The sequence below is a fragment of the Dreissena polymorpha genome, chromosome 1 (assembly GCF_020536995.1).
Source record: "Dreissena polymorpha isolate Duluth1 chromosome 1, UMN_Dpol_1.0, whole genome shotgun sequence".
Taxonomy (NCBI): Eukaryota; Metazoa; Mollusca; class Bivalvia; order Myida; family Dreissenidae; genus Dreissena; species Dreissena polymorpha.
This window is the reverse complement of record NC_068355.1, coordinates 35705758-35719920: the sequence shown is the minus strand read 5'-3', so window position 1 is coordinate 35719920 and position 14163 is coordinate 35705758. Positions and strand designations below refer to the sequence as shown.

General features: G+C 33.9%; 1 long non-coding RNA gene across 1 annotated transcript; it reads left to right on the top strand.

Moving 5' to 3' along the window:
* The first annotated feature begins 1719 nt into the window (after positions 1-1719).
* LOC127876935 (uncharacterized) lies at positions 1720-5702 on the top strand. Its single transcript, XR_008048160.1, has 2 exons — positions 1720-1834; positions 5062-5702. It is a non-coding gene; the product is annotated as an uncharacterized LOC127876935 (long non-coding RNA).
* Positions 5703-14163: the final 8461 nt, after the last annotated feature.

Here is a 14163-nt window from a genome sequence, read left to right as displayed (position 1 = left end):
ACGGGCAAAAGCTTTTTTGATAACCATGTATATCAAATAAATATATGGACATTATTGTGTTCAAAATATTATAGTTGTTTCAATAATAAAGTAGTGCATCCAAATACAGTCAATCTTGTGCTTGCGACCACTTGAATTAAGCGACTTTTGTCTTATGCGACCACTTTAAATCCCGCCCGAGCGTTTTAACTATATTTTCATATTGTATTAAGCGACTTTTGTCTACCGCGACCAGTGCCCGCTGATTTTAGTGTTTTTTGATGCTCAAGTCTTGAATTAAGGACAAATCAGTGCCAATTGCTTATCTTTTTGTTTTGATTTCACACCAGCCATTTTCCTTTGTCTCGATGACCGGTCCTGACCGGTGTAAATGCTGACTGCATTTCAATTTTTGGTGTCGAATAATACAGTGAGGCATTGCACATCTACAGGTTAATGTTATAAAGAGTTTACTTTCTGGGACGTTAAGTGGCAAATTTTATCGCCGATTTTATTGCAGAAACAATGCGCCTACGCGACAGACATTTTCACAGTGTTCTCAAGAGGTGTAAAAAATAAACTATTAATCGGTAACATGTAGCGAAATCTGGTCATTAAAAAATGTAACTGTGATTATGCTAATTAGCGTGTGTTAGCAAATTTTCCAATCAGGCGTGTTTATTGAGTTTTCAATCAAGGTGTTTTATTTATTTCCCTATGACCCATATTCGAGTCAGATATATATAAGCTTACATGCAGAAATTAAAATTTAAAAACGGAAAGTATTAATGTTAAATGAGAAAATTCGGGTATTGGAAGTGTCGAACAGTAAAGGTGCACGTAAATTTAATCGCGAATGAGTTCGGAATCGGAAAAACCCATTCTCCGTGCAAACCATTTACTTTGTATTTAGAATTAGAGAGAACAAATACAACTTATTTTAAGTAACAAGTTGTTTTATTCATTTTATTTATATTTAGATTCATTTTATTACAAAAGCTGAAATCGCTGTGTCAAAAGGAGATAATCCTATATCTTGATTTAAAATCAAAGGTCCGCATTCATCCCAAATGGTCTTTTTTTTAATTTTAAGACCATTTTATTAAGAGACCACTTTTGGTTACTCCCTTTAGTGGTCTCTAAATACAAGATTGGCTGTAATTCAATCTTCAAACGAGTAACATGTTCCTAGCTTTGAGTCTGAGATCTACCATCTTATAATTTTGTGTGTTGTTTAGCCGCAGGAATTTAAAGCTGGTTCGATGGCTGCGGTAAAGTGGATATGGTGTCTGCTAAGTCACTGGGAGGTCTCTGTATTGATCCCTTAAGTGGGAGCGTTCTTTAGATCACCCTAAAGACACTTATAAGTACTGGTCCTACCCAGGAAACAGTTTGTTTAAAAAAATGTCTCAATTAAACTTAAGCTTGCTAAAGCAGTTGATTTAAGCATACACTGATTTAACATAATCCAAATAATGTGATGTGTCAAATCAATTTTGATTGACAGAAAGTTTTTTATTATCAATGTATAAGTATGTGGAACAGAAAGACAGCATACTTGTTTTGCAATTAAAATAGTGCATTAATACAGGTATCTTGCAGGGCCCTAATTTTCTTTTGCAAAATATTGTCGAAAAGTTTAAATTTTGTCGCCATTAAAAAAACTAGCCATTATTTTCCGTAAAGCCTTTGGCTTTACATGTATCAATAGCATGTCTGTCAGACGCTGCGCATACGGCCCGCAATTATAAAGATCCGGAAAATACACCATGCACTACGCTCCGCACAGTACACATCGAAGAACCCGGATAATCATTGTCTTTTCGGCGCTTGAAGCGAGAGCACGATTTTATCGGTGAGTTTCACATGGCCCGATATTTTTTAAATTATATTGGCTCCACCTAGGACGTAGTCCAGGTATTTGTTGATTTTATTATTACAGAAAGTTTCCGTTTTTACAGTTCTTTGCTGTTATTTATTTGTTAATTGTAACTCTGGTTAAAATTAAAATGAGCCAGTCCGAGAACGAAGTTCTCGAGTACACTGCAAATGTTCTGTTCTCATCTTCGGAAAGCGAAGGTGAGTTTTCGGGGTTCGAGGCAGATAGCGCCGAACCAAAACAGTGCCAACAACGAAAGCTTAAATCGGTTGTTAAGCGAGTACATAAAAGTTCGACACGAACTGACGTAAATAATAATTCTAAAAATGACTCAAAACAGACAAAGGGAAAGCAAAAAGCCACAAAGAAAACAACCCCTAAGTCAACAAGTGTAGGCTTATTTGATTTAGATAATTTGTCTGCCAATGATATTGATGTACTGAGAAAAAAGCTGGGCATTTTTGATATGCCAGTAGAGGAAGTGTATGATGACTTTGAGGGTTTTGACCCCCAGAATGCCCCAAATTTGAGAATAGAGGTTGAAAATGAAAATGAATTTACAGATTCAGATGCAAATGATTCTATAGGTGCACGAAAATATGCCCAAGACTCTAGCAATAACATGACATCTAAGTTGAAAAATAGTCTTTTTGACGATTCTGATCAGGTTGAAGATCGATCAGACTGGAAATTGCCCAAGATTAAAACAAAAGTTAAAGGACCAGCTATTACACAATCTTTGGCTGACTTAATTAGTGTGGCTTGTACATCACAGTGTGACATTGAATCTGTTTCAGAGAAGTATCATGTTCCTGAAAATTGTGAGAAATTAAATCCTCCCACTGTTAACAATGAGATATGGAAAATTTTAGACAAAAGAACACGTACTTATGATCGTCTTTTCCAAGACATACAATCACTACTTTCATCAGGCATTGTCCCAATTCTGAAATTGGTCCAAGTGCTTAAGCAGTCATTGATGACCAATGAAGAGGCTAAAGAGTTAATCTCTGACTCTCTGACATTATTGGGTCAAGCCCAGTTCAATTTGAGTGTCCGTAGGCGATATCTTCTTAAACCTAATCTAGACCAGAAATACAAAAATTTGTGTAGCATAAACATGCCTGTGACAACCCAACTGTTTGGGGACGACATTGCCAAGGAAGTGAAGAATTGCGAGACCAGTCTTAATCTTGGAAAGATGAGACCGCAGCAAGGTTTTCAGCCCAATTTCTTTCCGAGGGGAGGATTCCGTGGAAGGTTTCCACGTAATTTCAATAGAGGTCGTGGCAATGTAAGATACATGCCATATGGACAGGCACCTGCCTTCAATCCTCGAGGATTTAGAGGACCCATGAGAGGAGGACCTAGAGGCGGTAGAGGTTTTAAACCCTCAGCAACTGTATCAGCCCCAAACGAGGGCAATTAGGAGCGGTAGGTAGACTCAAACACTATTATAAGTCCTGGGAATTTTTTACCAGTGATCAATGGATTTTGAATAATATAAAAGGCTATGTCCTGGAATTTGAGTCAAAACCTTTTCAAACAGTTATTCCAAATCAAATCTCTTTTAATGAATCAGAAATTCAGATTATTGATCAAGAGGTGGATGATTTATTGAAAAAAGGAGCTATTGTCCGTTCTGAGTGGGAGCCAGACCAGTTTATTTCAAATATATTTGTGGTCAAAAAACCTAATAGAAAATTTAGACCAATTATAAACCTCAAAAGGTTAAATAATTTTGTTCATTATGAACATTTCAAACAAGAGCATTTTAAGATAGTGCTTAAATTAATTCAAGAAAATGATTTCTTTTGTTCTGTGGATTTACAAGATGCTTATTTTTCGGTTCCTATTCATCCAGATTATCAAAAATATTTGAAATTTACATGGAAAGGAGTTTTATATGCATTTGTTTGCCTGCTGTTTGGGTATAGTGCAGCACCCAGAGTATTTACAAAGTTGTTAAAACCAGTTTATGCATGGTTTAGGTCCCAAAGTATTAGATGTGCTTACTATATTGATGATTCTATTAATATGAGTTTAGACAGACATATATGTTTACAGAATGCTGAAACAATTTGTTCCACATTACAGTCTCTTGGTTATGTGGTAAATCCCACTAAGTCAGTTCTAGTGCCAACACAAAGGATTGTGTTCTTAGGTTTTATAATAGATTCCGTTCAGTTTATGATATTCCTTACAGAGGAGAAAATAGAAAAAATTATTCTTAAAGCTCGAAGACTTTTGTCTAGTAGAAGAGTAATAGTTAGAGACCTGGCATCGTTTATAGGTCTTTTAGTTAATGCTTTTTATGCAGTTCTAGAGGCTCCTTTGCATTATAGACAACTTGAACGTTTAAAATTAGAAGGACTTGGAAATAATAACAGTTTTGATAATGAAATAATGTTAAATGGGAGAGTTATTCAAGACTTGCATTGGTGGATTGGGAATGTTAATTGTAAAAATGGTAAAAGGATTAGACCTAAGAAAGTCAGTTTCATTTGTCAAACTGATGCATCTTTATTAGGTTGGAGTTGTGTTGACAACGAATCTGGTAGATTTGTTAATGCTGAATGGACGAAAAAAGATTCCGAATATCATATTAATTTTTTGGAGCTTAAAGCGATTTTTCTTGGGTTACAGTCATTATATAATAAAACCAATGATTGTCATATAAGAGTTTTTTCTGATAATGTATCTGCAGTGACCTATGTTAATGATATGGGAGGAATGACTTCTCAAAAAATGGATGGTTTAGCAGCAGAAATTTGGCAGTGGTGTTTAAAAAATAATAATTATCTTTCAGCTGCCTATGTGAAAGGATCAGAGAATAATGTTGCTGATTTTTATTCTCGATATTTTAATAAATCATCAGAATGGATGTTGAAACAAGAGATTTTTGAAAGAATTTGTTCAGAGTATTTTATACCTGATATTGATCTCTTTGCATCAAGCCTTAATTGTAAATGTAATAAGTTTGTTTCTTGGGTTCCTGAACCTCAAGCTTATTTCAATGATGCTTTTTCAATTTCATGGTCAGATTTTGAACCATATTTGTTTCCGCCATTTGCCTTAATTGGTAAGGTACTGAACAAACTAGTACAAGATAATGTTAAACGAGCTATATTGATTATTCCATTATGGAGATCTCAATTTTGGTTCCCAAATGTTATTGATTTATTGATATCAATTCCTGTTAGATTACCTCGTCACAAGGATTTGTTGACCGACCCAGAGGATGGAACATCACATCCACTATCCAAAAGTATGGACTTGGTCGCAGTGCAGCTATCAGCCGACATTTGCTTGTGCAAGGAGTTCCTTCAGGAGCAGTCTCAGTTATCCTTAACTCATGGAAATCAGGAACAGAAAAACAGTATAGTTTGTCATGGCGTAAGTGGTGTATTTGGAATCAAGAACGAGGTAAAAATCCCATTAAAACCTCTGAGACGCAGGTAATAGCTTATTTATTTTACCTGTTAAAAAACAATAAGTCTTATTCAGTGCTGAACACACATAAAGCAATGCTTTTGCAGACTTTAAATATTTTAGGCAATAAATGGTGTGAATCTCCAACATTAATTAGTAGGTTTATGAGAGGTGTAGCTATTATGAAACCTGTGGTTCCAAGGTACAAATTTACATGGGACGTGTCTTGTGTTTTGCAACTATTAAAGTCGCTTATGCCTTTGAAACAGTTATCTTTGAAAACATTAACGCTAAAGTTAGTTGGTTTGGTGGCTTTGGCTGCTGCCCCTCGTGCACAAACTATTGTGTCCTTGAATATTGATTGTGTTAAAATTGATTATACTACTTGTGAAGCGGTGTTTTATTTCAAAAATTTGTTGAAAACTACGCCAGTGGGTAAAAAACAAAGTTTTTATTTAAAATTGCAGCACTTTCAGGAAGAAAGTTTATGTGTGTTTCATACCTTAATTCATTATATGAAAAGAACTAAGCATCTTAGACTTTCATCTCAGTTGTTTGTGTCTTATGTTTCTTATAAAGAAGTGTCTACAAGTACTATTGCACGATGGTTGAAGGATGTTTTAGTTATGTCAGGTATTGATGTGGCTATTTTTAAGCCACATTCATTCAGATCAGCAGCAGTTTCTGCTGCAGTTAAAGGAAATTGTTCTATTAATAATATCCTTAAAACGGCAGGGTGGAATACTGATTCCAATTTCTACAAGTTTTATTATAGAGACATTGTTGAAAGGTCTGATGTACCATTTGTTCAGGCAGTTTTTTCGCAGGTTTAATTGTATCATTAAACTTAGTGTTTTTTCATATGTTATATGTTAAAATATACATGTATACATATACAAAGTGAAGGTTTATTTAACCGTATTGTTTTCATTTGTTGACGTTTCAGGTATTTGTATGAACAGTCACAAATGTTTTTCTATTACCTTTGTATTTTGTCATATATGGTTGGGGTATGGAATGCCTATTATCATATTGTATACCTATTGTGTATTATTTTGTTAACATGTTGAAATAATACAATCTAGACAGGAAAGGAACTTAAGAATTGGTTTTATATCTGTGTCCTGCTAGATTTGTTGTCAGTCTTTAAAGATGCTATTGATACATGTAAAGCCAAAGGCTTTACGGAAAATAATGTCCCCTCATCCAAGCGTTTGTGACGGATGAGGGTCATTATTAGAAGTAAAGCCGGAGGCTGAGCATGTATCAACCCACCCCTGTTGTTGTATAAGGGTCATATGGAAGTGTTATTCTTCTTTTTCATCCTCCCAGGTTGACTTTTACTGACAACAAATAACTTTTAAACAATGATTATCCGGGTTCTTCGATGTGTACTGTGCGGAGCGTAGTGCATGGTGTATTTTCCGGATCTTTATAATTGCGGGCCGTATGCGCAGCGTCTGACAGACATGCTATTGATACATGCTCAGCCTCCGGCTTTACTTCTAATAATGACCCTCATCCGTCACAAACGCTTGGATGAGGGGACATTTTGTAGCAATTCATAAATCACAGTCAAAACTGCATATACTAAGTTTGTAGCTGTATAGTTACAATTTGAATGCAAATAAACATAATGTTATATCATCCATATTTTTTAATTTAAACATTCAAATAACACATACAATAAATCATAGATTATCAATAATCATATGAGCTTATTTATTCGTCAGTCATTGTCTTTCTTGGCTTAACCGCTAGCAGAAGCATGTAAATGATGTTAGTATATATATATATTCGGTACATATATAAAAAGGTATGTAGTATTGTGTGGAGATACAAAACACTTTACATCATTTATTTGCACATAAAATAATAGTTACACAATAAGTAATACTAAAACACTGTCATCAACTTACAAGAATATTTACGTTTATGAAATTACAAAGTGATGTTATCTTTTGAAAAACTGTGGAATCAATGAAGTAACATTTTATTACCTTATACAAAATTAACAATACTGGTTTTTAACTAGCGCACAAACATTTATCATGGAACAACAAGTAACAACAAATGTATTAATTACACAATAGAAAGGAAATCATATTAATGTCAGTATGCATTATCTAAACAAGCTATTTTCTACTGTTTAGAATAACACTATCTTACGAAAAATGATCACAACATTTGATGCTTTTTGCTATGGCGGCTCTGGGAGTCCATATGCAGTCATTCATAAAGAGAATCGCAAATCTGCGCACATATTTCGTACGCATCAATAAACAGGCGTTGTTTGTTACAAATTAAGGTAGCGCACCTCTAATGGGCACATATCCAAATATAATCTAAGTAATTATTTTCTTAATCAGCATCATTTCACTGAACTACATGCAAATTTGTAGGTAGGCTTTCCATGCTTTTTAAAAAAATATACCGATTTTTTCAAAACCACCCCCACGCTCGGCTTTTGTCCAGTTTATTTTCACCCCTGGGGTATATAAAAGTTCCATAATTCATTCAAATTTCCAAATATGGGCATGCAGTTGGTGTGTACAGATGCTGTAAAGGTGTTTAAAGTTTAAACAAGATGAAATAAGTATTCTTTTACAGACATTTATTTTTTACAAATTTTTATCTATGGAAGAGCGCCATGAAATGTAAGTGATTTCAGCCAAGTAAAAATTCGGTCGGTTAAAAACAAAGTGTCATAAAATTCAAAATAGTATCATTTTAGTCATGTTTTAAACTTAGTTTTTATAGAAACACTATATACAGCAAAAATACAGAGAAATAGACAGATTTACCGTTTACTTTTTGAAATAAAAATAAAAATGCAACATGCATGGTTTGTATTTACAACAGTAAATCACCCAATTTCGCCATAACGTTGTTTTAATTTTAATAATTGAAGAATGTGCATAAAAATTGCAACATATTTAACCATAAATATAGCTTATGCCATATTAAATCAAATTACGTTAGAAAATAAATAAACACGTCGCAAAAAAGTATACGTCGTCGACAGGATTCGAACCTGCGCGGGAATATCCCAAAAGATTTCTAGTCTATCGCCTTAACCACTAGGCTACGGCACCTAATAGTAGGCTATTCAACCTTCGAAGAAATCGCGGGAAATCATTAGAGGTGCGCTACCTTAAGGAATGCAATGAAAAAAACTTCATAAACAAATTAATTTTACCTGAATTGCGGCCTACGTACATTGTCCTTTGCATGCAACCTAAAAAACACGTCGATGTTTCAACACACTACTTGCTGACATTTTCATTTTTAAATCTTGAACAGTGAAATTTTTAATATTGTGATCGACTTTAGGTGACATCACACTTAGTTCTTGTAACGACCAACGAAGCTCACTATATGTAAATATTCTTGGCTTGAGTTCTACATCACGAAATGAGGCTAATAAAATATTTCACGATATAATGTTTTTAGTTCACATTTTTATTGATAATACAAGCACACTACAAGAGCGCCAGAGCGTTGTACTTTAAGGCGGTGTTCTCATATAAAGTTATTACTACCGCATTTTTAGCAAGCGTGTATTTTAGATCATCTAAGTATTGTTGTTTCCTATTATGATATACTCTTTGGCGAAAATACTTTTGTTTTCAATTTTGACCGTTAAGCATGTAAATGTATAAAGCTTTAATCAAGCCGTCGTTCAGCAGTGGAATAGTTACCTCACTTTAATGCATTCCATTCAAAGCCGCCAGGTATCAAGGTCCGTTTGCGGTAAGTACCAGAAATGGTATGAAAACACTATCACTATTAATGATCTCATTGGTATAAAGCTTTTAATCTGCCTCAACACCTACATGTACCATTATCAACGCCGTATATATATATTTTAAAAGATAATTGTTGTTTGTAATTCCATTGTTTTTTTGTATTGTATATAAAACATGATATACTTTGCATATAAAATAGTATTTTAAAAATATACAAAAAAGAGTATTTATGTTTAATATTTTCCCGATATAAGGTATGGTACATATAATCTAAAAAGACTGTGGTAAGTGTGAGTAAAATATGTTTACAATATTGTCAATATTTTTTATCACATTGTGTATGTCCATAATTAACCGTTTTATATTTTGCATATAACATATTAGTTTTAAAGTACATGAAAGAGTATATCTGTTTAATTTTCCGACATTTGTTATGGTAATAACAATGACAATAGGTTCATTTGTACTTAAAGGCCTCCGGCCCAAAATACAAACATATATGCAGTAATCATAACTAGTGACATTGTTTACAACACAAAGAATAGTGAGACGTGTAAAGATTAAGTAAAACAAAGAAAAACGAAACAAACAAAAGAAACATGCATAACGATATACACATGTGTATACAACATATAAGCGTAAGTCAAATGTATGTGAACAAATATCGCCGGCAGATGTTATCAAATGCTTGAGTAGAACATTAACGAATGGAACAGTTTCGCATGAAATATACACAATGTGCGAGTTTTACTTCAGTTACAGTACAGTACACTCCATGCGTTTTCCCCAAAAAACATGCTCCCTCCGCGTTTTTTTTTCTGCTAGCGTGTGTTCACGCAGCGTTGAGAGAGCAAGGTGAACTCGATAAAACGCTCGGCGTTACGCCGCGTTCGCTAATTCCCGCGGCGTGTATTACTTTAGCCTAGTCGGTAAATGCAGACAATTTCCGTTCTTATCAGTGGCCGCCGCGCAACGCCGCGTTAGCAGCGTGCTACTGGGCATGCCAAAAAATAAAAACATTGTTATAATAAATTGTTTAAATACTGTAGTACATGTATAAAAAAAGATAATTGTATAGAAAATTAATATGTATAAAAATTATGTTTTTTAATTCACAGGTACGTCTACAATATGAATGAATATAAGACATTTGACAAATTAATATTTAAATCATAACACATATAAGACAATAATAAATGTTCCGTAAAATTTCCAAATGAGAATAATAATTAGTAATCCGAAACACACTACGATTTTTAAAGTTAACACGACGTTTACAAATGCTTCCAATATACAGTCATCATGTATATTTCCCGACAAAAGCGCGCGAAAATTATGCTGCAATGTACAAGGTATTCTCCTGCAAAGCGTGTGTGTGTTGATTTTTTTTATACAAACTTTATAGCGCAGAGAACATTGAATTTTGTTGATTTCGGTTAAAAGTTTCTTTGGTATTTTTTAACAAAATTATATCGTGAATAAGTTGATATTTCCTCCAAAATAATTTCAAATCATACACGCCGAATCTTTATCGTTACGGTATTTTAGTAGAGTAATTATTTTAACAGTAATTGTACTGTAAACTAAGACATCTGGGCGGAACTGGATTTTAAGTGTTTGACGTTATGAAAATACGCAAAGCTTGTCTACTGACCTTTTGTGTAGACTGCTGTCTGCGGTGTTTTGACAAAAGGGATTAACATGTGTGAATGTCACTCTGCCGATTTGGTCCATAATTACTGGTAAATATTGTTTTGAATGTCGACGCAACAAGAATACAACTGTGAATATTAAATGCAATTATCAACTCAATAGTTACCACCTTCTTTTAGCAATCAATGGAATAACCTAACTTCAAAGAGAAAATAAATGCATTAGCGAGCAGAGAATTGACTTTGTTCCGACAATTAAAACCATTCCTTTTGCATTCGTTGAACGTGTTTACTTGAGTAAGTTATGCCTTCAGACAGGAAGCGGCTTTTCTTTGATTACGTCAAACTGTCAATTCACACAGATTTGCGAGATTTTTAGGGTCCTTGGTCATTTGTTTACATGTTCAGTATAGAAAATCACCTGCTAACATAAAAACTTTGGATTAAATTATCAAAATAAAAACAATGTTGCAAACTGTGTTTATATTAATTGGTAAGTATTAATTTAAAGACGACGTTTTGTTTGTCGTAAATCAAGGAGTTTTCTATACAACAACTACTTCTACAACCACGTCGGGATCGATCTATCTTGGTTGTTTTTTTTTAATTGTAAATAATATGCTACATGTACATGTATGTACTTGTAATAAATGTAATTTTATTTGAAAATCAGGCAGTCAAAAAAAATTAAATTGATTGTTATCTCGTAAAACGCGGAGTTTCCCCCGCGTTGCCAACGCCAAGGGCCGCCGCGTCGGCTTATCAGTTTTGCCGATCGTTAACCACTGCGTACAAAATCATGCAAACGCCGCGTCTGGCGGGATTTTTTAATCTCCCTCCAGGTCAATCACCGCGGAGTATGGAGGGAAATTGGGGAAAACGCGTGGAGTGTACTGTATGTAAAACAGCATATGTAACGTAATACATGGATTAAAACAGGTCAACCTTTACGACGTACATGTATATTTCAAATGTAAAACATTGTTGTATAATATACTTCAAATGTAACGACAGTTTTGCATGATGAAATGGAACCTAGATCATTGTTATATAACATACTTCAATGGTAAGACAATTTTGCATAATGAAATTGAACTCCATTCTCGGAATCTCAAATATCAGACATAACAGCGGTCAACAACACAAAGTTGACCCATCCATTGCATCTTAACATGTTAATATATTGTAGGCCATATTCATGATAGACATGTGTGTAGTACCTTCTAGATCCATAGGACATCATTTATAGTAAACATAGAGAATCAGATTTTGTATTGGACAGATTCGGCAAGCGTAGACATCGGAATCATTTGAATTATTGATCGCGGGACAGGCCCATAAAAGTATGGCCCGCCGTATTTTTAATTATTGGACTTCAATATAATATTATAATTATAATATATATAATTATAACCATGTTATATGTAACAAACTATAAAGCCAAAAAGGGACTCTCGCCCCTTGCCTCTAGAGCTAGCATTTGCCTCCTGTTACACCGTATGTCTCCCAGACTAACAGCATGGCGTCACAAGAGGAAAATTGCCTATTGTCTCTGCATACAAAAATTAAATCACGATGATAACACATTAAATAACAACTTTTTTACATATATAATATCACTAATTAATTACCTTACAATATGTTCCAATTATTGTTGCAAAACAAACATGTTTATTTAATGCTCGAAATAAAGTAACAACAAGGACAGATTTTTACCCTGTCAATTTTGTTAACATTTTTTTATTCATGTTAATCCTAAGAAACAAACATGCAGATTATAAAGTTAAGTTCAAGTTTTAACACTTCCATGTTTGTTTCTTAGGACTTAAATGAATAACAAATCTTAACAAAATTGAGCGGGTAAAAATGTGTCCTTGTGATATTGTGATATTGATCAATATTTGTCCAAATAAAGCTTATCTTCTAAGGGGAATAACACATCATTTCAAGATAATTTTGTAATGTCTTTTGAGCAGAGACAGGCTTAATCATCACTGGATATTATTGTTGGGGCTATAAGATTTAGACTTGGACATGTATCAAAAGTTGTTAGTCCTGCTGGGCAACTAGCTTTTAATTGGTGAGTTTCTCTTCTAGCAATTTGCTGTTTACAAATTGACGCTAACATAGCAGGTACTAGACAATCTTAAAAGTTACGTTATGCAGAATGGTTAAAAAAACAAGATGGCATGTCAAAGTTGAAACACAAACAGAAGATAATTTATTTCCTTAATGGCCCACAACATGATTGCCAACAATACCATGATCATTCTTTTAAAATAAAATGCAACATTAAGTAAGTTTCCCTATTCAGCTGTATGGTTTGAACCTTAATTTTCACAATTTAAGGGTTTTTAGCGCACATTTTTCCCAATTGGGCTGGTACCGTACTTTTCCCAATTGTGTTTATTCATGCGTTAATAAGGATTTACATAACTTTTCAATGTGGGTGTGATGCTTTGTATAAAATCTGTACGATAAATTTATATCATATAAAATTTAAATTTAAGCTTGTAATTGCTAGGAAATAGCGAATAAAAGTTGATTCTTAAAAAAAGAAAAGAAATGGCTTTGTCTACTGAGTGTTGTTAGTTTCATATGAAATCTGTGCTCTGTTTGGTCAGATAAATTGCAACAAAATATTTTACATGTTCTTATTTTGGCCTCCAATCTCAATTTGCTTTTAAGCTGCAAGAAAAACACCACTGAAATCTATTTTTAAAGAAACTTCAACGAGATTTTATGAAATATTAATACTAAATGGATAAGGGGCATGTGTATATGGGAGCTGACTACATTTAAGAGAGGTTAATTGTTAATTGGAACTGACTGAAAAAATGACACTGTTTTCATGTTTTTCTTAAAGGAGTAGGTTTTTTTTACCTGTTAAGCCGCTTTGCATTTATATTTCTTTTAATTGAATACTCACTTTGACCGTGTTTTTGCTTACCTTGTTTTTTTGGTTTTCAAGATCAAAGAGGTAGGACAAAAGTTATTGTGTATATCATGACCAGACTGAGAGATGCGCAGGCTGGGTGGTGTATAACTATGATGGGCGCATATTGCATAAGACTCCTTTTTGCATGATGCGGGTCTTTTTAAATCTCATTGTGAGTTGGAAATGACATATTTTAGCGCAATGCATTTCAATATAAAATTGAATTAAAAAAACAAATACAGTAAACAGGCAAATAAGAGGAGCCTAATCAGCCTATAAAATATTCCAATGTATTCATGCATGCCTGCTTGCACTATGTAGAGGTCATTAAAGGCGGAAAGCTGGGTAAAACAGCTGACACCTGTGAACTACTAGGGTAACAAGTAATTCATCAGCAACAAATTAAGGGTAAATAGCGCTGTCTTTATGAGTAACTAATTCGTAAGTAAAAACTACTGCTGGCAGATTTATTTTTTGTTTTCTTATTCAATGTATATTTGAATTGGATATGGTGACCAAACAAGTTTTGTAAAT